We start from the raw sequence: 25480 nt of genomic DNA on the forward strand, positions 1-25480 counted from the left end.
TGCTCCCTACTCAGTGTAATGCCCAGATCAGTGCCCCCTACTCAGTGTAATGCCCAGATCAGTGCCCCCTACTCAGTGTAATGCCCAGATCAGTGCCCCCTACTCAGTGTAATGACCAGATCAGTGCCCCCTACTCAGTGTAATGCCCAGATCAGTGCCCCCTACTCAGTGTAATGCCCAGATCAGTGCCCCCTACTCAGTGTAATGCCAAGATCAGTGCCCACTACTCAGTGTAATGCCAAGATCAGTGCCCCCTACTCAGTGTAATGCCAAGATCAGTGCCCCCTACTCAGTGTAATGCCAAGATCAGTGCCCCCTACTCAGTGCAATGCCCAGATCAGTGCCCCCTACTCAGTGCAATGCCCAGATCAGTGCCCCCTACTCAGTGTAATGCCAAGATCAGTGCCCCCTACTCAGTGTAATGCCAAGATCAGTGCCCACTACTCAGTGTAATGCCAAGATCAGTGCCCGCTACTCAGTGTAATGCCCAGATCAGTGCCCCCTACTCAGTGTAATGCCCAGATCAGTGCCCCCTACTCAGTGTAATGCCAAGATCAGTGCCCCCTACTCAGTGCAATGCCCAGATCAGTGCCCCCTACTCAGTGTAATGCCAAGATCAGTGCCCCCTACTCAGTGTAATGCCAAGATCAGTGCCCACTACTCAGTGTAATGCCCAGATCAGTGCCCGCTACTCAGTATAATGCCCAGATCAGTGCCCCCTACTCAGTGTAATGCCAAGATCAGTGCCCCCTACTCAGTATAATGCCAAGATCAGTGCCCACTACTCAGTATAATGCCCATATCAGTGCCCCCTACTCAGTGTAATGCCCAGATCAGTGCCCCCTACTCAGTGTAATGCCCAGATCAGTGCCCCCTACTCAGTATAATGCCCAGATCAGTGCCCGCTACTCAGTGTAATGCCCACATCAGTGCCCCCTAATCAGTGTAATGCCCACATCAGTGCCCCCTACTCAGTGTAATGCCCAGATCAGTGCCCGCTGTTCCAGCTGTCAGTCAGGTGCGGCTCCTGAGCTTCGGTTCACTTTCTTGTCAGGAACTGCATCCAAGATTCATGTAAAAGATTCAAACTTCCCATCTTTACCGTATAACATTCATCAGATCGTTCACACCAGACATATTGGGGGGAGTAGTTCTTGTCCTGCTGCTCCCAGAATATTAGCATTAAAAGCAACCTAAACAATCACCCTACATACACCAATAATACAGCCCCAGCCAGCATCATCAGGGGTTAACATTTGTGTTTCATGACAACTACCAATCCCAGAAACTACAACAACTCTCATCATCCGATCTATCATTAACCAGAACAGGAAGCCCAGCGAGCGCCGGGCATCAAAAAATTGCATGAAACTCATGATTGTTCCTCTCCACGGAAATCTTTAGTAAAAGGCGAAAGATTTATTCGATCTGAAGAGAAACCAGAGTATACAGCTGCCAGGGGCCGGCAGTGCCGGGGGCCCGGGGGCCGCTCATCACACACACGGAGAGCGCGGGGTACATGGATGTGCTGTGTGCAGGTCACGTGCTGCCTCTGCCGGATACAATGTGTCTCATCTGTTACTAAATATCTACAATAAAAAGCATAAAAATAACACAGAAAAACCGCTCCGTCTGAAGACACGGGAGATGCATCCTGGGTAATATGCAGATGAGGGGGAGGAGTCACAGAGGGGGCAGGACCCGGAACAGTCCACGTTCAGCGGAGGTTACAGACACAATGACCCCGGCGGGGGATGGGACCAGCACTCACTGTGCAGCTGAACCCGGACGAGGGTCTTGACTCCGTTTTGCTCGCCCCCTGCACAGATCAGTCCAGGGGATGAGGAGGGGAAATCCGATTAAAGCTGCAACAAAACCGCCTGCACATAAAGCACCGAGTGCTGCGATTGTCAGCTCCTGGGCCCGTGACACGTTACACAGCCGCCAATAGACACCGTACACAAACCGGGGCATAACCACTGTGCGGGGGCAGAAACAGGGGCAGCACCACTGTGCGGGGGCAGAAACAGGGGCATAACCACTGTGCGGGGGCAGAAACAGGGGCATAACCACTGTGCGGGGGCAGAAACAGGGGCATAACCACTGTGCGGGGGCAGAAACAGGGGCATAACCACTGTGCAGGGGCAGAAACAGGGGCACAACCACTGTGCGGGGGCAGAAACAGGGGCACAACCACTGTGCGGGGGCAGAAACGGGCACAACCACTGTGCGGGAGCAGAAACAGGGGCATAACCACTGTGCGGGGGCAGAAACAGGGGCACAAAGGGGGCATAACCACTGTGTGGGGGCAGAAACAGGGGCACAAAAGGGGCACAACCACTGTGCGGACGCAGAAACAGGGGCACAAAGGGGCAAAACCACTGTGTGGGGGCAGAAACAGGGGCACAACCACTGTGTGGGGGCAGAAACAGGGGCATAACCAGTGTACAGAGGCAGAAAGGGGGCAGCATTACTATGCGGGGGTCTCGTCTCGCCCATGAGAGCCACGCTCCTGCTCTAATGACCCGGATTGGAAGGAGCACAGATCCGGGCCGCTTAACCCTTTAAATGCCGCAGGCAATAGTGTCTGCGGCATTTACGCCATTACAGAGGGAGCGGACTTCCTCTGTCTCCCATTGGGGGCATAACTACTATGCAGGGGCACAAAGGGAACTGGGCGTGTATACACAGGCAGGGGGCGGAGTTAGAGGCGTGGCTTAGTGTAATATGAAATGATAACGTTTCTCTTTGGGCTTTTCAAAAGTTTTGAGGTGCGCTGTACAGTAACCCGGCCAGATAATGTATGATGGCTGCACTGCAGGAATATACCAAGTGGGCGGAGACCATCCCTGTGATGATGTCATCGCTCCCAGAAGCAGCTTACTACCCATCATGCATTTCTAGACAAATCACTGAATAAAGTGGCCTTAATGGGAGGAAATGCTCAGAACCCCAAATACTGTAGCGTGTTTATAACCGGGGGGAGCAGATCCTCCACGTGATCCGCTGCAAACGGCAATCCCCAGCAATTAATGCATACAATGGAGGATGCCGGCAGCCGACCACATGTGCCACAAAAAAATCCTACACGATACGGAATAATGTGTGGATAAATAAATCACTGTAAAGGTGCACTACAATATATGCAAATGAAAATAGGTTTAGCGGCAGGTCCTGCGCCAACTGAGATACCTTGACGGGGTGCGCGGGCTCCGATATGTTCTTGAATGGAACAGTTGCAAGAAAAAGTATGTGAACCCTTTGGAATGATATGGATTTCTGCACAAATTGGTCATAAAATGTGATCTGATCTTCATCTAAGTCACAACAATAGACAATCACAGTCGGCTTAAACTAATAACACACAAAGAGTTAAATGTTACCATGTTTTTATTGAACACACCATGTAAACATTCACAGTGCAGGTGGGAAAAGTATGTGAACCCCTAGACTAATGACATCTCCAAGAGCTAATTGGAGTGAGGTGTCAGCCAACTGGAGTCCAAACAATGAGATGAGATTGGAGGTGTTGGTTACAGCTGCCCTGTCCTATAAGAAACACCCACCAGTTCTGGGTTTGCTTTTCACAAGAAGCATTGCCTGATGTGAATGATGCCTCGCACAAAAGAGCTCTCAGAAGACCTACGATTAAGAATTGTTGACTTGCATAAAGCTGGAAAGGGTTATAAAAGTATCTCCAAAAGCCTTGCTGTTCATCAGTCCACGGTAAGACAAATTGTCTATAAATGGAGAAAGTTCAGCACTGCTGCTACTCTCCCTAGGAGTGGCCGTCCTGTAAAGATGACTGCAAGAGCACAGCGCAGACTGCTCAATGAGGTGAAGAAAAATCCTAGAGTGTCAGCTAAAGACTTACAAAAGTCTCTGCCATATGCTAACATCCCTGTTAGCGAATCTACGATACGTAAAACACCAAACAAGAATGGATTTCATGGGAGGATACCACAGAGGAAGACACTGCTGTCCAAAAAATACATTGCTGCACGTTTACAGTTTGCACAAGATCACCTGGATGTCCCACAGCAGTACTGGCAAAATATTCTGTGGACAGATGAAACCAAAGTTGAGTTGTTTGGAAGAAACACACAACACAATGTGTGGAGAAAAAGAGGCACAGCACACCAACATCAAAACCTCATCCCAACTGTGAAGTATGGTGGGGGGGGCATCATGGTTTGGGGCTGCTTTGCTGCGTCAGGGCCTGGATGGATTGCTATCATCGAAGGAAAAATGAATTCCCAAGTTTATCAAGACATTTTGCAGGAGAACTTAAGGCCATCTGTCCACCAGCTGAAGCTCAACAGAAGATGGGTGTTGCAACAGGACAACGACCCAAAGCATAGAAGTAAATCAACTACAGAATGGCTTAAACAGAAGAAAATGCGCCTTCTGGAGTGGCCCAGACAGAGTCCTGACCTCAACCCGATGGAGATGCTGTGGCATGATCTCAAGAAAGCGATTCACACCAGACATCCCAAGAATATTGCTGAACTGAAACAGGTCTGTAAAGAGGAATGGTGAAGAATTACTCCTGACCGTTGTGCACGTCTGATCTGCAACTACAGGAAACGTTTGGTGGAAGTTATTGCTGCCAAAGGAGGTTCAGCCAGTTATTAAATCCAAGGGTTCACATACTTTTTCCACCTGCACTGTGAATGTTTACATGGTGTGTTCAATAAAAACATGGTAACATTTAACTCTTTGTGTGTTATTAGTTTAAGCCGACTGTGATTGTCTATTGTTGTGACTTAGATGAAGATCAGATCACATTTTAAGACCAATTTGTGCAGAAATCCATATCATTCCAAAGGGTTCACATACTTTTTCTTGCAATTGTATATTGGCTAAAGTCTCATTTTAACATCTAGTGTGAGGGTTTAGCCTTATATTCTCATTTGCATATATTGTAGTGCCCCATTGCAGTGATTTATTTACCATCATGCATTTCACCTGCGCTGATCATTCCTGGATAGATCATTGAAGGATTGTCCGTCCCCATCCTCATCACTCCGCACTGATTCCATGTAATTCCACCATCCACCACTGGAGGCGCCAAGTGGCTCTCCCTGATACAGACAGGGCGCTTTCCAGGGCCACAGCTCCGGGGCCACACAAGGAGGGTATGCCTTAAACTAATGAGTAAGGAAAATAACGAGTCCGGGTGACGCCGGCTCCTCACTGCTCATGTGAGAGGAATTTTTGGATGGGTACAGGTCGCCCCAAGGAGGATCTGCCTACTTTGCAGGACCTTCAGGAGCAGTGATCTGCCTGACCCCTGATTGTGTGCAAGGACAGAGGAGAATGAGAGTAGTAGTGCATGGTGTAATGATAGAAGACAATGGGAGTAGGAGTGCACGGTGTAATGATGGAGGAGAATGAGAGTAGTAGTGCATGGTGTAATGAATAGAGGAGAATGGTAGTAGGAGTGCATGGTGTAATGAATAGAGGAGAATGGGAGTAGGAGTGCATGGTGTAATGAATAGAGGAGAATGGGAGTAGGAGTGCATAGTGTAATAAATAGAGGAGAATGGGAGTAGGAGTGCATGGTATAATGATACAGGAGAATGGGAGTAGTAGTGCACAGTGAAATGAATAGAGGATATTGGGAGTAAGATTGCATGGTGTAACAATAGAGGAGAATAGGAGTAGGAGTGCACAGTGTATGAATAGAGGAGAATGGGAGTAGGAGTGCATGGTATAATGACAGAAGAAAATGGGAGTAGGAGTGATATTTAAATAAAAATATCTATCACCAGCAAAATCCACAATCTCTAAACAGTTAGATCTAAAAAAGAATTGTTACATGTCTGTGAACAGAGTGACAAAATCCCCGCAGTGTATATACCTTACAAAAGTTATCATCGTTCTCACCATGTCGTACGAACATGCAGAATAGGGGGAGTAGTCCTTGTCCTGCTGCTGCGAGAATATTAGCAATAAAAGCAACCTAATAAAGCATCCTGCAAATACCAATAACACAGCCCAAACAAGTTTTATAAGGAGTTAAAGGGAGTCTGCAATCAAAGAAGATAGGGGCACATCCAACAATAAAGAAGGGGGAGTGCCGGCCCACGGTATATAATGTACAATATATCAAAGAAGAAAAAGAATACCGCATCAAGAGCCGCACATCTACAAAATTACAATTTATTTAGAAAACAGACACAACATAAAAAGAATTAAAATCGTTGTATACAACAGGTCTGGGCCATGTAAGCTGTGTATCGGCGCACGCCCATCTGAATCACCACAACTTCATGTATGAACCCCCACATCCATCAGCATATAATGATATAAAGTGCATGAAATCCATCAACAATGAATAAGAATAAAAGTACTTATCATAAAAATGGCATGATGGGGCCCGTTCTGACCGCCACAGACACCCCCCATCATGCCATTTTTATGATAAGTACTTTTATTCTTATTCATTGTTGATGGATTTCATGCACTTTATATCATTATATGCTGATGGATGTGGGGGTTCATACATGAAGTTGTGGTGATTCAGATGGGCGTGCGCCGATACACAGCTTACATGGCCCAGACCTGTTGTATACAACGATTTTAATTCTTTTTATGTTGTGTCTGTTTTCTAAATAAATTGTAATTTTGTAGATGTGCGGCTCTTGTTGAGGTATTCTTTTTCTTCTTTGATATGAGTTAAAGGGAGTCTGTCACCAGCCAGCATTTCACTTTTTTAACCCTTCCCACAGCTCCCTAGCATGCTTACAGTTAATAAAAATGTTACCTCTGGCATCAATCCTGGACTTCTAGAACCCTCAAAAACGATCTTTATAAGATCTGCAAATGAGGGCTCGCAAGTGCCCAGGGCAGCTTTACTCTCTTAGGTGCCCTGCTTGCTCAGCCTTCTCATTGCGTCCCCCCGCCATCCTTTCCCTCTGACCGCCTTATTACTAACTTGTTATGCTGCCGATATCTCGCGCAATAGTTACTGTGGAATGGGCATCGTAGTGCACATGCGCCGGCCAAAGGAATGAGTGCGCGGCGCGGGATATCGGCAGCATAACAAGTTAGTAATAAGGCGGTCAGAGGGAAAGGATGGGCGGGGGGACGCAATGAGAAGGCTGAGCAAGCAGGGCACCTAAGAGAGCAACGCCGCCCTGGGCACTTGCGAGCCCTCATTTGCATATCTTATAAAGATCGTTTTTGAGGGTTCTAGAAGTCCAGGATTGATGCCAGAGGTAACATTTTTATTAACTGTAAGCATGCTAGGGAGCTGTGGGAAGGGTTAAAAAAGTTAAATACTGTGACAGACTCCCTTTAACATTTTGTTCTTCAGAACAATTCTCATCATCCAATCTATCATTAACCAGAACAGGAAGCCCAACAAGCGCCTGAACAACAACTCTCATCATCCAATCTATTATTAACCAGAACAGGAAGCCCAGCAAGCGCCGGGCATCAAAAAATTGCATGAAACTCATGATTGTTCCTCTCCACGGAAATCTTTAGTAAAAGGCGAAAGATTTATTCGTTCTGAAGAGAAACCAGAGTATACAGTTGCCAGGGGCCGGCAGTACCGGGGGCCCGGGGGCCGCTCATCACACACACGGAGAGCGCTGTGTGCAGGTCACACGCTGCCTCTGCCGGATACAATGTATCTCATCTGTTGCTAAAACTTTACAATAAGTGAAGTTGAAACAAAAAGTAACAATTCTGAAGACACAGCAGATGCATCCTGGGTAATATGCAAATCAGCTCACTTCCTCAGCACCTCTGCTGCACCAGGCCTTTCCAAAAAAAAAATGTAAAGTGGGGTCTGGTAGAGGACGTCCCCACTCCAGTAATGCCTGACACTAGGTTTCTTGACTAGGCCCATATGCAACACAAGGCCCCAAAATGTCCTCATCTTGGCTGCACAGACCGGAGTCCAGCCACTGGGCCTGGCCAAAAAGGAGCCCGGGTGTTGAGCAATGAACTGTTGGGCGTACAGGCTCGTCTGCTCCACCATCAGATTCACAAAGTGGTCACTGAAAAAAAGACTAAAGTAGTTGTATTCAGTGAAGCCCACTGTGGAAATCTGGATTCCTGGTTGGCCTACAAAATCAGGAATCACGGGCTCAAAACGCTCTGGGGTATACCAGACAAGTTCACCGGTAAGGGGGCTCCGGTGGACTTATCTGGTGGGCCGGAAAACTAGTAAGAGCCCCAGAGCTGCTCGTAGTAGTGTGTGCCACAGGGTCCGTAGCATGGCAGTCCCCTTGATCCGCCTGGTGGTGTCTCCGCCGCCTTGGGGTCTCATCATCATCGCTAGATGATGAGGAGGACGGGGATGACAAAAGGAAAGTGGGGTCATCCTCAGCCGAGAACATCCGGCGGGCCATAGGGGAGTGTGTGGGGGGGACGGGTGTTTGCGAACTTACCCTAAACCTAACTGACAAAAAAATATAGAAATAAAAATAAGAAAAAGGCCAAAAAATGTAAAAATGTTTTTAAAAAAAATTCAAACTCGCTGATCAACCGTCCGAAGTTGATCAGCGGTGGGGTGTGCGATGCGCTAACAGTGGCCGGATGCTAAGAGTCCCGGCCACAGTCAGCGTACGCAGAAAAAAATAAAATAATATGCTTGTGCCCCAAAAAAAGTTGTGGGAGGGGGGGCAAGCTGCAGCACACCTGGGGGGTCTAGGATCAGGGTTAAAAACATGGGGTGGAAAGTGGGCGGGGTTTCAGCAAATCAAGCGTGCAATATCTCGGAAACCAAAGCGGCACAAACGAATGGTGTATTTATTTTTGAAATTTTAGAACATGGGGTGGAAAGTGGGCGGGGCTTTATAAAAATCTAACGCGCAATATCTCAGGAACCGAACCGGCACAAACAAACGTTCATTTTTGCGGAACAAACAAATGGTGTATTTCTTTTTGAACTGTAAGAACATGGGGTGCCAACTTCACACAGGTGAAACTGGAAGATGTCTCCTTAGTACCAGGGATGGAGGGTTGTTCCAGGTCCTGCAGCCTTTGCAGCTTCTTCCTCTTCTGATTTACATTTTTTATTTGAAAGGCCTGGTGCAGCAGAGGTGCTGAGGAAGTGAGCTGATTTGCATATACCCAGGATGCATCTGCTGTGTCCTTCAGAATTGTTACTTTTTGTTTCAACTTCACTTATTGTAAAGTTTTAGCAACAGATGAGATACATTGTATCCGGCAGAGGCAGCATGTGACCTGCACACAGCGCTCTCCGTGTGTGTGATGAGCGGCCCCCGGGCCCCCTGCACTGCCAGCCCCTGGCAACTGTATACTCTGGTTTCTCTTCAGAACGAATAAATCTTTCGCCTTTTACTAAAGATTTCCGTGGAGAGGAACAATCATGAGTTTCATGCAATTTTTTGATGCCCGGCGCTCGCTGGGCTTCCTGTTCTGGTTATTAATAGATTGGATGATGAGAGTTGTTGTAGTGGTCGTTTTGGTAATATTTCCACAAAAATCTTAATTCTCTGACCTGTTAGAAAGCTGCATGAAGTAATCTTATCACCAGTGACTATATTTTTGAGTTATAACCTCCCTTCTTATTCTCCGCTGTGTCATGTGACCAGCATGCTGATCTCCGATTGATATGGGGCAGGAAGTTATTTACTGTTCCATTCCTATGAGACTGACGTCGAGGCTCCCATAGGATTACATAGAGAAACTGGCATTCTGTCCACACATAAGAGACTGTGTTATCGGAAAGTCAGAGTGCTGTCACATGACACAGCTGAGGATCAGAAGGGAGGTTAAAACTCACAAATACAGTCATTGGTAAAGAAAATTAATTTCAGTATGGTTTACATCATGGACCTTTCCAACAGGCCAGAGAATAAACATTTTTGCGCGAGTGCTTCTTTAATGATAGATTGGATGATGAGAGTTGTTGTTCAGGCACTTGCTGGCTTCCTGTTCTGGTTAATGATAGACTAGATGATGAAGGTTGTTGTTTTGGTGTTTGCTAAGCAGAGAAGTTGTCCTGAAAACACAGTTAAGGGTTTTTCAGCTTGGGGTGTGTTAATGCAGTGGCTGGTTTGGGTGGCCCCAACGCTACGCTGGGTCCCCCGGACACCGTTGAGGTGTTCACCACGTGTTGCTGCTCTCCGGAAGGGATGGAATGGCATGGTGCACCCCAATGGGAAATTAAGTCCAGAGAGTCAGGGTCTGCAGTAACCAGGGGGCTTCTTTACTGGAGAACTCAAGTGCAAAACAATACAGGCAGTGCACTGAGCTGGCTTCTCCAGTCTCCTCCCTGTCAGAAGAAGGGCTTGATGCTGAGGAAAGGCCTGAGCTAGCTGTCCCGCTCTCTCTGAAGGCTGGTACCCTGGTCCAAGGCTGGTGATCCAGGGTCTGTGGCAGCGTATCCCCGTCTCAGCGTCTTCTGGTCACTCAGTAGCCTGGCAGAGTCTCCCCTCCAAGCACTGTTCCCTAACTGCAGCACACTAGGGGCTCTGACTGCTCTCCTTATACACAGTTTTTGCTGGACTAGAACCTTCTAGTGGGACGGGTGGAGTGGAGAAACTCAGCACAAACAGATACAATGTTTCAGCTCCTGTCTGGTATGTCTGGCAGAAGGCTGGCTTCCACTGTGGGATCATATTACACCAGACCTGCTGCTGGAGTCTCTGCATGTACTGAGTCTGACTGAGCGGCTCACACCGATCAGCGCAGTCAGATGAATCCACTCCTCCGGTTCAGTGAAAGAATCGATTCAAAAGAAGGATTCGTTCATGAACCGGACATCACTATTATACGGTATTACACTGCGTTCACAGACCGGAACAGTTTTGTTTTTGGGAGATGGAGCTGTTCAGGGCTTGCGGCTTTTGATGGACTTAAACAAAAAAACTGCACTACTACTCCCATTCCTCCGCCATCATTACACCGTGCACTCCTACTCCCATTGTCTTCTATCATTACGCCATGCACTACTACTCTCATTCTCCTCTGTCCTTGCACACAATCAGGGGTCGGGCAGATCACTGCTCCTGAAGGTTCTGCAAAGTAGTCAGATCCTCCTTGGGGCGACCTGTACCCATCCAAAAATTCCTCTCACATGAGCAGTGAGGAGCCGGCATCACCTGGACTCGTTATTTTCCTTACTCATTAGTTTAAGGCATACCCTCCTTGTGTGGCCCCGGAGCTGTGGCCCTGGAGAGCGCCCTGTCTGTATCAAGGAGAGCCACTTGGCGCCTCCAGTGGTGGATGGTGGAATTACATGGAATCAGTGCGGAGTGATGAGGATGGGGACGGACAATCCTGAGATAATGCTTCAATGATTGGCTAATTGGCTAAAAAAATTGGCTAATGTCGTGCCCATTCACAAGAAAGGTAGTAGGGAGGAATCGAGCAACTATAGACCAGTGAGTCTGACATCAATAGTAGGCAAATTAATGGAAACCCTATTAAAGGATAGGATTGTGGAACATCTAAAATCCCATGGATTGCAAGATGAAAACAACATGGGTTTACTTCAGGGAGATCATGTCAAACAAATCTTATAGATTTTTTTGACTGGGTGAATAAAATAATAGACGGTGGAGGTGCAGTAGACATCGCATATCTAGATTTTAGTAAGGCTTTTGACACTGTCCCACATAGAAGACTTATCAATAAACTGCAGTCATTGAGCATGGACTCCCATATTGTTGAGTGGATTAGGCAGTGGCTGAGTGACAGACAACAGAGGGTGGTAGTCAATGGAGAACATTCAAAACAAGGTCATGTTAACCAGTGGGGTTCCACAGGGATCTGTACTGGGACCGATTTTGTTTAATATCTTCATAAGTGATATTGCAAAAGGCCTCGCTGGTAAGGTTTGTCTTTTGCTGATGACACAAAGATATGTAACAGGGTTGATGTTCCTGGAGGGAAACGCCAAATGGAAAAGGATTTAGGAAAACTAGAAGAATGGTCAGAACTCTGGCAACTGAAATTTAATGTGGATAAGTGCAAGATAATGCACCTGGGGCGTAAAAACCCAAGGGCAGAATATAGAAAATTTGACACAGTCCTAACCTCAGTATCTGAGGAAAGGGATTTAGGAGTAATTATTTCAGAAGACTTAAAGGTGGGAAGACAATGTAATAGGGCAGCACGAAATGCCAGCAGAATGCTTGGATGTATAGGGAGAGGTATAAGCAGTAGAAAGAGTGAAGTGCTTATGCCGCTGTACAGAACACTGGTGAGACCTCACTTGGAGTATTGTGCGCAGTACTGGAGGCCATATCTCCAGAAGGATATAGATACTCTAGAGAGAGTTCAGAGAAGAGCTACTAAACTAGTACATGGATTGCAGGATAAAACTTACCGGGAAAGGTTAAAGGACCTTAATATGTATAGCTTGGAAGAAAGACGAGACAGAGGGGAGATGAGAGAAACTGCTAAATACATAAAGGGAATCAACTCGGTAAAGGAAGAGAGCATATTTAAAAGAAGAAAAACTACCACAAGAGGACACAGTTTTAAATTAGAGGGGCAAAGGTTTAAAAGTAATATCAGGAAGTATTACTTTACTGAGAGAGTAGTGGATGCATGGAATAGCCTTCCTGCAGAAGTGGTAGCTGCAAATACAGTGAAGGGGTTTAAGCATGCATGGGATAGGCATAAGGCCATCCTTCATATAAGATAGGGCCAGGGGCTATCCATAGTATTCAGTATATTGGGCAGACTAGATGGGCCAAATGGTTCTTATCTGCCGACACATTCTATGTTTCTATGTTTCTAATGATCTATCCAGGAATGATCAGCGCAGGTGAAATGCATGATGGGTAGTAAGCTGCTTCTGGCAGCGATGACATCATCACAGGGATTGTCTCCGCCCACTTTGTACATTACTGCAGTGCAGCCATTATACATTATCAGACCTGGAATAAAAGTCCTATCACGTGTTCACATCAATGCAACCAAAGTAATGCACATGAGAAGTAATACTGTCCAGTGTACACAGTATGACCGCACACCGCCTGCTGCACTAACCCTGAAGACAATGCAATACAGACAAGTGATAACGGGAAGGGGCGTCACAAACTCATCAGAGCAAAGGATGTGGTCGAGTCAGTTCCAGGGTCCGAGTCAGTTCCAGGGTCCATGACGACACCATAGAGACAGTTTGGACTAATGTGTCGTCAAACAGGTTGACCAAAGGGCATAAGGACTTGTCATGGATGGCCATTCAGGGCGGTCTGCCAATACGGTCATTCATGCACGCCCGCAATCTGTGCAAAACCCGGTACTGCCCCAGGTGCCCCTTCGTGGAGGAAACACCTTACCACCTGTTTTGGGGGTGCCGCTTTGCACAGCGCCTGTTGGATGCCCTGGAACATGAACTCAAAGACTCTGTGCCCAGGAACAGCCTGCAATACACTTCGGTGCTGTACGGACTATTTCCTGGGACTCATACTGTTGGAGGCCTCCAGGAGGCCTGGCGCCTTATGAACTGTTTTAAGGACGCTATTTGGTTTGCTAGGAACCGGCTCATTCTCAGGAGGGAGAACAAGTCCGTCCTGCACTGCCGCAGACTTATCCACAGTATGCTGCAGGACTACAACATCTCGGACGTCGACGAAGAAGAAGAGGACTAAACCCCTCTCCTTCCCCCTCTCCCCCCGTTTGTATTTGTCTTCTCAATAAAGCAAAGGGCACGTGATCCCCCCCCCTCCCTACCCCCTGCTTCCCACCTCCCCTTCCCTCATCACTGTCTAAATGCTTTGTTGGAAGGTTTTGTGATTGAACAGGTATGCTAGTGTAGCATTCATTGCGATGTATAGTGTGGGTTAGCCCGTGCTTTACATAACAATGCCATGCTCGCAAAGACGACTGTAAGTAATTTATTATGTACTGTTTCATGGCCTGTGCTGCGTCACAGTACTAATGTATGTAAGTATGATGTCTGATCGTAATAAAGACGTTTCAATCAAAAAAAAAAGAGGTGCTGAGGAAGTGAGCTGATTTGCATATTACCCAGGATGCATCTGCTGTCTTCAGAATTGTTACTTTTTGTTTCAACTTCACTTATTGTAAAGTTTTAGCAACAGATGAGATACATTGTATCCGGCGGAGGCAGCATGTGACCTGCACACAGCGCTCTCCGTGTGTGTGATGAGCGGCCCCCGGGCCCCCTGCACTGCCGGCCCCTGGCAGTTGTATACTCTGGTTTCTCTTCAGAACGAATAAATCTTTCGCCTTTTACTAAAGATTTCCGTGGAGAGGAACAATCATGAGTTTCATGCAATTTTTTGATGCCCGGCGCTCGCTGGGCTTCCTGTTCTGGTTAATAATAGATTGGATGATGAGAGTTGTTGTAGTGGTCGTTTTGGTAATATTTCCACAAAAATCTTAATTCTCTGACCTGTTAGAAAGCTGCATGAAGTAATCTTATCACCAGTGACTATATTTTTGAGTTATAACCTCCCTTCTTATTCTCCGCTGTGTCATGTGACCAAAACTCCGTCCTCCCTAACTCAAAATACGCCCTACTACACACACTCTTCTGGAGCTGCCGGAGAGGCAAAGGACCTGTGATGACATCATGACCATGTGACGAGTCACGTGTGTGGGAGGGGTCAGATGTGCACAGCAGCTGGTGGAGTGTACAGAACTGTAGCCATCAAATAGAGCTGTGTACTAGAGATGTGTGTGTAACCTGCATGTAGCAGAGCTGTATGTGTAACCTGCATGTAGCAGTGCTGTGTACTGTGTTTCAGAGCAGTGTGTGTAACTGCATGTAGCAGAGCTGTGTACTGTGTTTCAGAGCAGTGTGTGTAACCGCATGTAGCAGAGCTGTGTTTCAGAGATGTGTGTAACCGCATGTAGCAGAGCTGTGTACTGTGTTTCAGAGATGTGTGTAACCGCATGTAGCAGAGCTGTGTACTGTGTTACAGAGATGTGTGTGTAACCTGGGAACTATAAGAAAGTGTAAAAAAAAACACATACAAATTCAGATCACCCCCCTTTTCCCAAAATGAAAATAAAAGAACTAAAAAAATACACATCATGGGTGTCGCAATGTTTAAAAACACCCATTGTATAAAAATATATTCCCCATACGGCAAACAGCAAAACAGAAAAAAAAAAGAGTCCAAATGTTCGCCGTTTTTGGTCGCTTAATTTGCTACAAAAATGTAAATAAAAAGTGATCAAAAAGTCTTAAACACCCCAGAATGGTATCAGTGAAAACTTCAGATTGCCCCGCAAGAAAATGAGCCCCCACCCAGCTCCGTACACATAATTACAAAAAAGTTATAGGGGTCAAAATATGGCGACAAAAAAATAAATCAGATTCTGGAAATCTCCTGTCACTCCGAGTTACTCAGAATTGGTAGCCCTAATGAATAAATACATGCAACATGAATGCATATATGACGCTTCACACAAAACTAGATCACAAGTGTTAGGCCTCTTGCACATGAACGTTGTTGGTCCATTCCGTGCATTGGGGACAGCAATTTGCAGTCCCCAATGCACGGGCAACGTGCGTGCAGCGGCCGGGACAGATCCGTGAGCATGTTCTACTTTTTTGCTGTGCGGAGGCACGGCCAGAAACACCACGGAAGCACTCTGTAGTGCTTCTGTGGGGATCCGATCCGTGTTTCCGTTCCGTTCAAGTGAAAGGGTCCACATCACGGATGCACACGGCTGGTGCCCTGTGTTTTGCGGAACCGCCGTATGTGGTCCACAATACAACCACAGACACACAGCGGCCTTACAACGATGGTATTTATGGTGCACATCCTCTTATGCTTCCCATATTCCACAGACTTATATCACACAGCTACTTACAGTTGTGCTGATAAGTTTACATACCCTTGCAGAATTAATGATTTCTTAAAGGGGTATTCTCATCTTCCCTTTTCATACTTACCTTCCTTGAGCGCGACGTTCACTTCCTGGATCCTTCTCCGGCCGGGCCGCGCTTGCGCAGAAGACTGAAGATTTTCTCCCGGCCGGGCCGGGCATGTGCCATGGTGACTTATTCCTGGCCTGTATAGTACAGAGTCGGCGTGCGCGTTTGCGGCTCTGTACTATACTGGCCAGGAAGAAGTCATCATGGCGCATGCGCGTTCAGGACATTGCGCGGCCCGGCGGGAGAGAATCTTCAGTCTTCTGCGCAAGCGCGGCCCGGCGGGATTCGACAGGAGAGGTGGCCGTAACCAGGGGAGACCAAAGACAACATCAGGTAAGAGGGGACTTATTTTCTAAAAAAGGGTGGGAATTGGCTAATAACATGTATTTAGAAAAATGATCACTGTCAAATCATTAACAGATTTAACAGTGATCATTAAGATGAGAATACCCTCTAACCATTGTGCAGAGAATATGAATGATAACACGGACACTTTTATCTCGCTCATGGTTAGTGGTCGGCTGAAGCCATTTATGTCAAACAACTCTGTTTACTCTTTATAAATCATAATCACAACACAAACTCCCCAAATGACCCTGATCAGAAGTTTACACACCCCAGTTCTTAATACCGGGTATTGCCCCCTTTAACATCAATGACAGCTTGAAGTCTTTTGTCGTAGTTGTGGATGAGGCTCTTTATTTTCTCAGATGGTAAAACTGCCCATTCTTCCTGTTGAAAAAAAAAAAGCAATTCCACTACAGTTTTACGGGATTTTTATTTACGACATTTGATGTGCGATAAAACTGACTGGTTACTTTTATTCTACAGGTCAGATCGAATCCGGCGATACCTTATATGTATAGTTTTTCTTGCGTTTTAATAGTGATAAAATAAAAAATAAAAAATCTGATTTTTTTTTGTCGCCATATTTTGACCCCTAGAACTTTTTTGTAATTATGTGTACGGAGCTGGGTGGGGGCTCATTTTCTTGCGGGGCAATCTGAACTTTTCACTGATACCATTCTGGGGTGTTTAAGACTTTTTGATCATTTTTTATTTACATTTTTGTAGCAAATGAAGCGACCAAAAACTGCAAAACATTTGGACTCTTTTTTTTCTGTTTTGCTGTTTGCCGTATGGGGAATATATTTTTATACAATGGGTGTTTTTACACATTGCGACACCCATGATGTGTATTTTTTTTAGTTCTTTTATTTTCATTTTGGGAAAAGGGGGGTAATCTGAATTTTTATGTGTTTTTTTTTTACACTTTCTTATAGTTCCCAGGTTACACACACATCTCTGAAACACAGTACACAGCTCTGCTACATGCGGTTACACACACATCTATGTAACACAGTACACATCTCTGCTACACAGCACTGCTACCTGCAGGTTGCACATACATCTCTGTAACACAGTACACAGCTCTGCTACATGCAGGTTACACATACAGCTCTGCTACACAGTACACAGCTCTGCTACATGCAGGTTACACATACAGCTCTGCTACACAGTACACAGCTCTGCTACATGCAGGTTACACATACAGCTCTGCTACACAGTACACAGCTCTGCTACATGCAGGTTACACATACAGCTCTGCTACACAGTACACAGCTCTGCTACATGCAGGTTACACATACAGCTCTGCTACACAGTACACAGCTCTGCTACATGCAGGTTACACACACATCTCTAGTACAGAGCTCTATTTGATGGCTACAGTTCTGTACACTAGACCAGCTGCTGTGCACATCTGACCCCTCCCACACACGTGACTCGTCACATGGTCATGATGTCATCACAGGTCGTTTCCCTCTCCAGCAGCTAGCAGCTCCGTCAGGTGAAGAGTGTGTGTAGTAGGGCGTATTTTGAGTTAGGGAGGACGGAGTTTTGGATGAGGGTGGACGGAGTTTTGGATGAGGGAGGACAGAGTTTTGGCTGATGTCTGAGGGAGGACGGAGTTTTGGATGAGGGAGGACGGAGTTTTGGATGAGGGTCGATGGAGTTTTGGATGAGGGAGGACAGAGTTTTGGCTGATGTCTGAGGGAGGACAGAGTTTTGCATGAGGGAGGACAGAGTTTTGGATGAGGGAGGACAGAGTTTTGGATGAGGGAGGACGGAGTTTTGGCTGATGTCTGATGGAGTTTTGGATGAGGGAGGACGGAGTTTTGGCTGATGTCTGAGGGAGAACGGAGTTTTGGATGAGGTCTGATGGAGATTTGGATGAGGGAGGAAAGAGTTTTGGCTGATGTCAGAGGGAGGACAGAGTTTTGGATGAGGGAGGACAGAGTTTTGGCTGATGTCTGAGGGAGAACAGAGTTTTGGATGAGGGAGGACGGAGTTTTGGCTGATGTCTGAGGGAGAACAGAGTTTTGGATAAGGGAGGACAGAGTTTTGGCTGATGTCTGATGGAGTTTTGGATGAGGGAGGACGGAGTTTTGTCTAAAGTCTGAGGTAGGAGGGAGTTTTGCCTGACGGAGGATGGAGTTGTGGATGATGTCTGACAATGTCCTAATATGTATGCCGTAGTACCAAGCTGTGTATTAGAAAACATGCCTCTTTCTCCACCAATTCGGCGCCTTCCCTCCCCCCTCTCCCATCAGACATCTGACCCCAGTGGCTGGAGTTCAGGGTGGTCACCGATGTGGGGGTCCGCTCTTCGGTTGTAACACCGTGGACCCTCTGTAATTCCACGTTTCAGGTTCCTGTGGATCCTTGGTGACACTTTTAGGGAGAATCTGTTTTATTTTGTGTCCCATTCGGTCAGTGCGGCCCCCGGGGTGGACTTACTGCAGGTGTGATCAGCGTGAGGAGGGTGTGCGGCTGCCCCGGAGCCTTCTGTCCACTAGAGGGAGCTCCTTGCCGTCATTATACTGGGGCAGATTTACTAATCCTGTATAATGGATTCGCCAGGGGCTCGGCCGGATGAGCGCTACGGTCGCCCCCACCTTATATCACTCAGCGGCTTAGTTTGGGACGGTATTTGGACCCACATTTACTGTTGTGGCTGCGCCTGAATTCTGGAGAAATGTGGCACATCTCAGGCAGTGTTCACATCAGGCGTCATCCGGTGTCATCCATCCCCACAGAGCTCCATTGTAAAACAAGGCATCCGTTTACTGGACTCTGCAGGAGAGCTGCGTACTTCACTTCTGCTAATGTACGTTAAACATCGGGTATAACGTGGTGTGAACGCGGCCGTAGACATATTTAGGTTTCTTCACATTCATATTTGCTCTGGTGTTTTTTCACAACAAAAAAATACTTTAGAAAGCACTTGTGTTTGTTATGGCTTTTTTGTGTTTCAAATGATAAAACGCCACTAGTAAAAAAAAACAACAAAAAAGACGGGGGCCTGTAGCGCCAGGCTCGATCTACCCTGCGGTGGGGGGCCGCCTCTTAATAATTTTGGCGCATCTCATCAGGTTGGTCGCTATCATGTAAGGTGAACGGCGCGCTCCGGCAAACATTCCTCTTCGCTCCAGGACCAGCTCACTTCCTGTTCACTGACAGCAAGCTGAGATCATGAAGGTGCTATGTAATCACAGGGTATAACAAAGGCTGCAGAATTATACATTATTGCTAGAAGGGGTTTTCCAATGTCAGCACGTGATTGACTCTCATTACAATGTGTTGCGGGGCCCAACCACCTAAGGACCCCCCTAATACCTAGAACGAGTGGCCCTCCTGAATACCTGCACCGCAGCGGGCCCCTCTGGGTGGAGGTCTCCTATAATGTGAATGGGTAACATAAGACTGAGAGACTCATTATAAGATCATGGTGACCCCTCCTCTGCCCTGTGACCCCCGGACCCCCATCAGGTGAACCTGTGAAGTAGTTCTTCCAAGGGCTTCTCTTGTCTGTATAAATATGGGGCCCCATAGAGATGCAAGGTGTAGGGGCCCAACTGTGACGACTGCAGAAGTGTCAGGTTCGGAGCTTCCTGTGTTGTTTCCATGGTAACAGACGACACCGCCGGGAGAAACTGAGCAGTGACAGCGCCGGAGGGAGGGGGTGACCAGAGGGGCACATTTATCAAAACTGGTGCAAAGGAAAAATGGCTTAGTCACCCATAGCAACCAATCAGATTCCGCCTTTCATTTTCCAAAGGAGGTTAGAAAAATGAAAGGTGAAATCTAATTGGTTGCTATGGGAAACTAATCCAGTTCTACTTTACACCAGTTTTGATAAATGCGCACCTGCCAACTTTTTGGATGGTCAATGAGGGACACTTATGGTTCATTGTGTGAAAGATGAAGATTTTTCCTGCATATCTATAAACTTCAATAGTTTTCTCGTATGAAATGGTGCACAAATTATCAAATAATGAAATGATACACAAGGCAGGCTCAAATATACAGAGAGGAACCAGAAAAAAACACTTTCTGGGTTAATGCTGTGAATGTAATAATGCAAATCTCTACATCAGATCAAAAAGAGGGACATTTAACCACCTCCGGACCGCTGTACGCAAAGACGCGTCCTGGAGGTGGTTGTTTCATTCCGAGTGGACGCGCCGGTGTGTCCTCTCGCGAGACGCGAGATTTCGGTCACAGCCGGCCCGCGCATGCGCATCGCGGGCCGGCAAAAGTTCGAGGAGAATTGCATCAGCAACCTGCCAGCCAATGATCGTCGCTGGCAGGTTGCTGATTTTTAAAAAATCGAATCACAAGCCAGATAACAGATCATATTAGTAAATATGATGTGTTATATGGCTTCTCTGCTCCTCTGCTGGTCCTTTTCGTCGGTTGGATCCAGCACAGGAGCAGACTGAACTGTGAGTAGCACCAACACTACACCTTAGCCCCAGATCACCCCCCTGCACCCCAATTAACCCTTTGATCACCCCTTTGATCGCCCCTGTCAATCACTAGTGAAAGGAAAAAAAGTGATCAGTGTAAACTGACACTTTTTTTCCCCACTAGTATTGGCTGTTAGGTTTTAGGGATAGTTTAGGCCCCTTGGTTAGGTAGTTAGCGTCAGTTAGCGCCCAGCCCACCGCACCGCAGTCACTTTTATTCGCTGATTAGCGTATCGCTAATCAGCATTTGTACTTTTATAGTATCTGTAAGTGATCAAAACTGATCACGGTCAGATCTATAATAGTATTAGTGTCACCTTAGTTCGCCCTCCACCCAAAACGCAGTGTTTGCCCGATCAGGCCTGATCGGTCGCCCACACGTGCGTTCACCCACGCCCGCCCCACCGCAGTGACAAAAAATTATTATTTTTTGATCACTGCACATTCACTTTACACGCACTGCGGCGATAAAAAAATCAGTTTTGATATTTTTTATCAACCGCAGCGGCCTCCGGTACTTCGCTAGCCTCCCCTTTGTAAGACAGGTTTGCTTTTTTTCTTGGGTAGTCTCAGGGAATACCCCTAAATTTAGTAGTCCAAAATGTCAAACAGGGGGTATTCTTCTGAAGAGGCCTACAGGATTCTGACCCAGTCGGATGAGGAGTGGGAACCCTCATCTGACGAATCTAGCGGGTCAGAATATGAACCTGTGGAAAGCAGTGGCTCTCTGACCCAAAGTTCGGACGAGGAGGTGGAGGTCCCTGGCAGCACCAGGCGTACCCGGCCCCGTGTCGCTAGACCACAGGTTATGCAGGATCCGCTTCAAGAGCAGCAGAGTGGGGCTGTCGCTGCCGGATCACGTGGTGAGGCATACACCAGCAGCGCAGCCCATCCTGGACCTAGTACCAGCACTGCCGTACAACATGGTGACGTGGCGAGCACCAGAAGGGCAGTTGAAGCTGGTACGGTGGCACGTGCAGTAGTTACCCCGTCGCAGCCACCGCGCAGACAGGCCCGTAGAGCCCCTAGAGTCCCTGAGGTGCTGGCGAACCCTGATTGGCAGTCACCAACTTCAGCCGCACCTGTAGTTCCCCCTTTCACCGCCCAGTCTGGAGTTCGGGTTGAGACGGCTCAAATCGGTTCGGCCCTGGGATTTTTTGAGCTGTTCTTGACTGCGGAGCTCTTGGACTTAGTCGTGGCAGAGACCAACCAGTATGCCACACAATTTATAACCGCAAACCCGGAAAGCTATTATGCCCAGCCTTTCCGGTGGAAACCAGTCCAAGTTTCCGAACTTAAAATTTTTCTGGGCCTTCTCCTCAACATGGGCCTGACAAAAAAAACATGAATTGCGGTCATATTGGTCCACGAACCCGATTCATCACATGCCCATGTTCTCTGCTGCTATGTCCAGGACACGATTTGAGACCATCCTGCGTTTTCTGCATTTTAGCGACAACACCACCTCCCGTCCCAGAGGCCACCCAGCTTTTGACCGGCTCCACAAAATTCGGCCCCTCATAGACCATTTCAACCTGAAATTTGCAGATTTGTATACCCCTGAGCAAAACATCTGCGTAGACGAGTCCCTAATACATTTTACCGGGCGCCTTGGCTTCAAACAATACATCCCAAGCAAGCGTGCCCGGTATGGGGTCAAATTGTATAAGCTCTGTGAAAGGGCCACAGGCTATACCCACAAATTTCGGATCTATGAGGGAAAAGATCAGACCCTGGAGCCGGGCCGGTTGCCCTGACTACCTGGGGAGCAGTGGGAAGACAGTCTGGGACTTGGTGTCACCCTTATTCGGCAAGGGGTACCATCTTTATGTGGACAATTTCTACACAAGTGTGGCCCTCTTTAGGCATTTGTTTCTAGAACGGATTTGCGCCTGTGGCACCGCGCGAACTAGTCGCGTGGGCTTCCCCCAACGGCTTGTAACCACCCGTCTTGCAAGGGGGGAGAGGGCTGCCTTGTGTAACGAAGAACTGCTCGCGGTGAAATGGAGAGACAAGCGTGACGTTTACATGCTCTCCTCCATTCACGCAGACACGACAATCCAAATTGAAAGGGCAACCCGTGTCATTGAAAAGCCCCTCTCAGTCCACGACTATAATGCGCTCATGGGAGGGGTGGACTTCAATGACCAGATGTTGGCTCCGTATTTAGTTTCCCGACGCACCAGACGCTGGTATAAGAAGGTGTCTGTATATTTGATTCAATTGGCGCTGTACAATAGTTTTGTTCTCTACAGTAAGGCTGGGAGAACACGATCCTTCCTCAAATTCCAGGAAGAGATCATCGAGAACCTCCTTTATCCAGGAGGTTCCGTGGCCCCATCCCCCAGTGTAGTTAGCCGTCTACACGAGCGACATTTCCCCAGTGTCGTTGCTGGTACCTCAACCCAACCGTCACCCCGATAAAGATGTCGTGTCTGTAGCAGGAGTGGAATAAGGCGTGACACCCGCTATTTCTGTCCTGACTGTCCGGACCACCCTGCCCTATGCTTAGGAGAGTGTTTCCGGAAGTACCACACACAGGTACACCTAGCATAGGGATCACATCTCACAGGACAGGCACACAGGGCTATTAGGGCCCTTTCTCTCACAGCTGCTGCAAACCTCTCCTTTCACCTGGGATAAAGTGCATAACGTACTTCGCCACATCTTTGGGCGATTTGCGCTTTGCACATTGTCCCATGGGGAAGGAGAGGTTTGTTCTATAAAGGTAAAAAAAACTAAACAAAAAAAAAAATTACCGGTAAGTAAAAAAGTTTAAAAAGTTTAAAAAAAGTTAATATGTTCTGTTCTAAAGTTAATAAAGTTATTGCTTTGCGGCCTGGTTTTTTCTTTTTTTTTTTTTTACCTTCCAGGTGGACCAACCGATCGACTAGCTGCAGCACTGATGTGCATTCTGACAGAAGCATTGCGCTGCTGTCAGATTACACGCAAGTCGGTGTATGCGGCGCTGCAAGACGAGATTTCTCCTCTGCAGTAAAAGATACGTTTGCCGAGGCATATGAGCTGAGGAGGTGGCGGTGTTCATATACTTTGGCAAACACTTTGTATATATAAAAAAAAAAAAATCCCGGCAATGATTTATTTATCCACATCGATTGATGTGAATGGAGAAATCGGGTTTGCCAGGGCATACGAGCTGAAGTGGGTATGGATGTTGGGCGGAGCTCCTATGTCCTGGCAGACGCCTTTCCCCTCCTTTTTCTTTTTTTGGCAGAGATTTTTTCATCCACATTGATCGATGCGAATGAAGAAATCTGTGCCGTTCATTTTTTTCTTTCAGCCCAGAGGCTGAACGGAAAAAAAAAATCTCATTACCCGTATGCTCAATATAAGGAGAATAGCAGAAACTCCTAATGCTGGGCATACATGTAATGATTGCGGAGACCCTCAAATGCCAGGGCAGTACAAACACCCCACAAATAACACCATTTTGGAAAGAAGACACCCCAAGGTATTCGCTGAGGGGCATATTGAGTCCATGAAAGATTGAAATTTTTGTCCCAAGTTAGCGGAAAGGGAGACTTTGTGAGAAAAAACGAAAAAATCAATTTCCGCTAACTTGTGCCAAAATTTTTTTTTTTCTATGAACTCGCCATGCCCCTCATTGAATACCTTGGGGTGTCTTCTTTCCAAAATGGGGTCACATGTGGGGTATTTATACTGCCCTGGCATTTTAGGGGCCCCAAAGCGTGAGAAGAAGTCTGGTATCCAAATGTCTAAAAATGCCCTCCTAAAAGGAATTTGGGCACCTTTGCCCACCTAGGCTGCAAAAAAGTGTCACACATCTGGTATCTCCGTACTCAGGAGAAGGTGGGGAATGTGTTTTGGGGTGTCATTTTACATATACCCATGCTGGGTGAGAGAAATATCTTGGTCAAATGCCAACTTTGTATAAAAAAATGGGAAAAGTTGTCTTTTGCCAAGATATTTCTCTCACCCAGCATGGGTATATGTAAAATGACACCACAAAACACATTCCCAACCTTCTCCCGAGTACGGAGATACCAGATGTGTGACACTTTTTTGCAGCCTAGGTGGGCAAAGGGGCCCATATTACAAAGAGCACCTTTCGGATTTCACAGGTCATTTACCTACTTACCACACATTAGGGCCCCTGGAAAATGCCAGGGCAGTATAACTACCCCACAAGTGACCCCATTTTGGAAAGAAGACACCCCAAGGTATTCCGTGAGGGGCATGGCAAGTTCCTAGAATTTTTTATTTTTTGTCACAAGTTAGTGGAAAATGATGATTTTTTATTTTTTTATTTTTTTCATACAAAGTCTCATATTCCACTAACTTGTGACAAAAAATAAAAACTTCCATGAACTCACTATGCCCATCAGCGAATACCTTGGGGTCTCTTCTTTCCAAAATGGGGTCACTTGTGGGGTAGTTATACTGCCCTGGCATTCTAGGGGCCCAAATGTGTGGTAAGGAGTTTGAAATCAAATTCTGTAAAAAATGACCTGTGAAATCCGAAAGGTGCTCTTTGGAATATGGGCCCCTTTGCCCACCTAGGCTGCAAAAAGGTGTCACACATCTGGTATCTCCGTACTCAGGAGAAGGTGGGGAATGTGTTTTGGGGTGTCTTTTTACATATACCCATGCTGGGTGAGAGAAATATCTTGGCAAAAGACAACTTTTCCCATTTTTTTATACAAAGTTGTCATTTGACCAAGATATTTCTCTCACCCAGCATGGGTATATGTAAAAAGACACCCCAAAACACATTCCTCAACTTCTCCTGAATACAGAGATACCAGATGTGTGACACTTTTTTGCAGCCTAGGTGGGC

The 25480-nt window shown here is 46.8% G+C and overlaps 6 non-coding genes across 6 annotated transcripts; 3 read left to right on the plus strand and 3 right to left on the minus strand.

Annotated features, from left to right (window-relative positions):
* Positions 1-1333: 1333 nt before the first annotated feature.
* Positions 1334-1448, minus strand: LOC120979890. The gene has a single exon (XR_005774390.1). It is a non-coding gene; the product is annotated as a U5 spliceosomal RNA (small nuclear RNA).
* A 3692-nt stretch (positions 1449-5140) lies between these two features.
* Positions 5141-5289, plus strand: LOC120979974. The gene has a single exon (XR_005774455.1). It is a non-coding gene; the product is annotated as a U12 minor spliceosomal RNA (small nuclear RNA).
* Positions 5290-7423: 2134 nt separating this feature from the next.
* On the minus strand, positions 7424-7538 carry LOC120979888. The gene has a single exon (XR_005774388.1). It is a non-coding gene; the product is annotated as a U5 spliceosomal RNA (small nuclear RNA).
* A 1739-nt stretch (positions 7539-9277) lies between these two features.
* LOC120979893 lies at positions 9278-9392 on the plus strand. Its single transcript, XR_005774393.1, has one exon. It is a non-coding gene; the product is annotated as a U5 spliceosomal RNA (small nuclear RNA).
* Positions 9393-10977: 1585 nt separating this feature from the next.
* On the minus strand, positions 10978-11126 carry LOC120979979. The gene has a single exon (XR_005774460.1). It is a non-coding gene; the product is annotated as a U12 minor spliceosomal RNA (small nuclear RNA).
* Positions 11127-14152: 3026 nt separating this feature from the next.
* LOC120979895 lies at positions 14153-14267 on the plus strand. Its single transcript, XR_005774394.1, has one exon. It is a non-coding gene; the product is annotated as a U5 spliceosomal RNA (small nuclear RNA).
* Positions 14268-25480: the final 11213 nt, after the last annotated feature.

Source organism: Bufo bufo, chromosome 9 (assembly GCF_905171765.1).
Source record: "Bufo bufo chromosome 9, aBufBuf1.1, whole genome shotgun sequence".
Taxonomy (NCBI): Eukaryota; Metazoa; Chordata; class Amphibia; order Anura; family Bufonidae; genus Bufo; species Bufo bufo.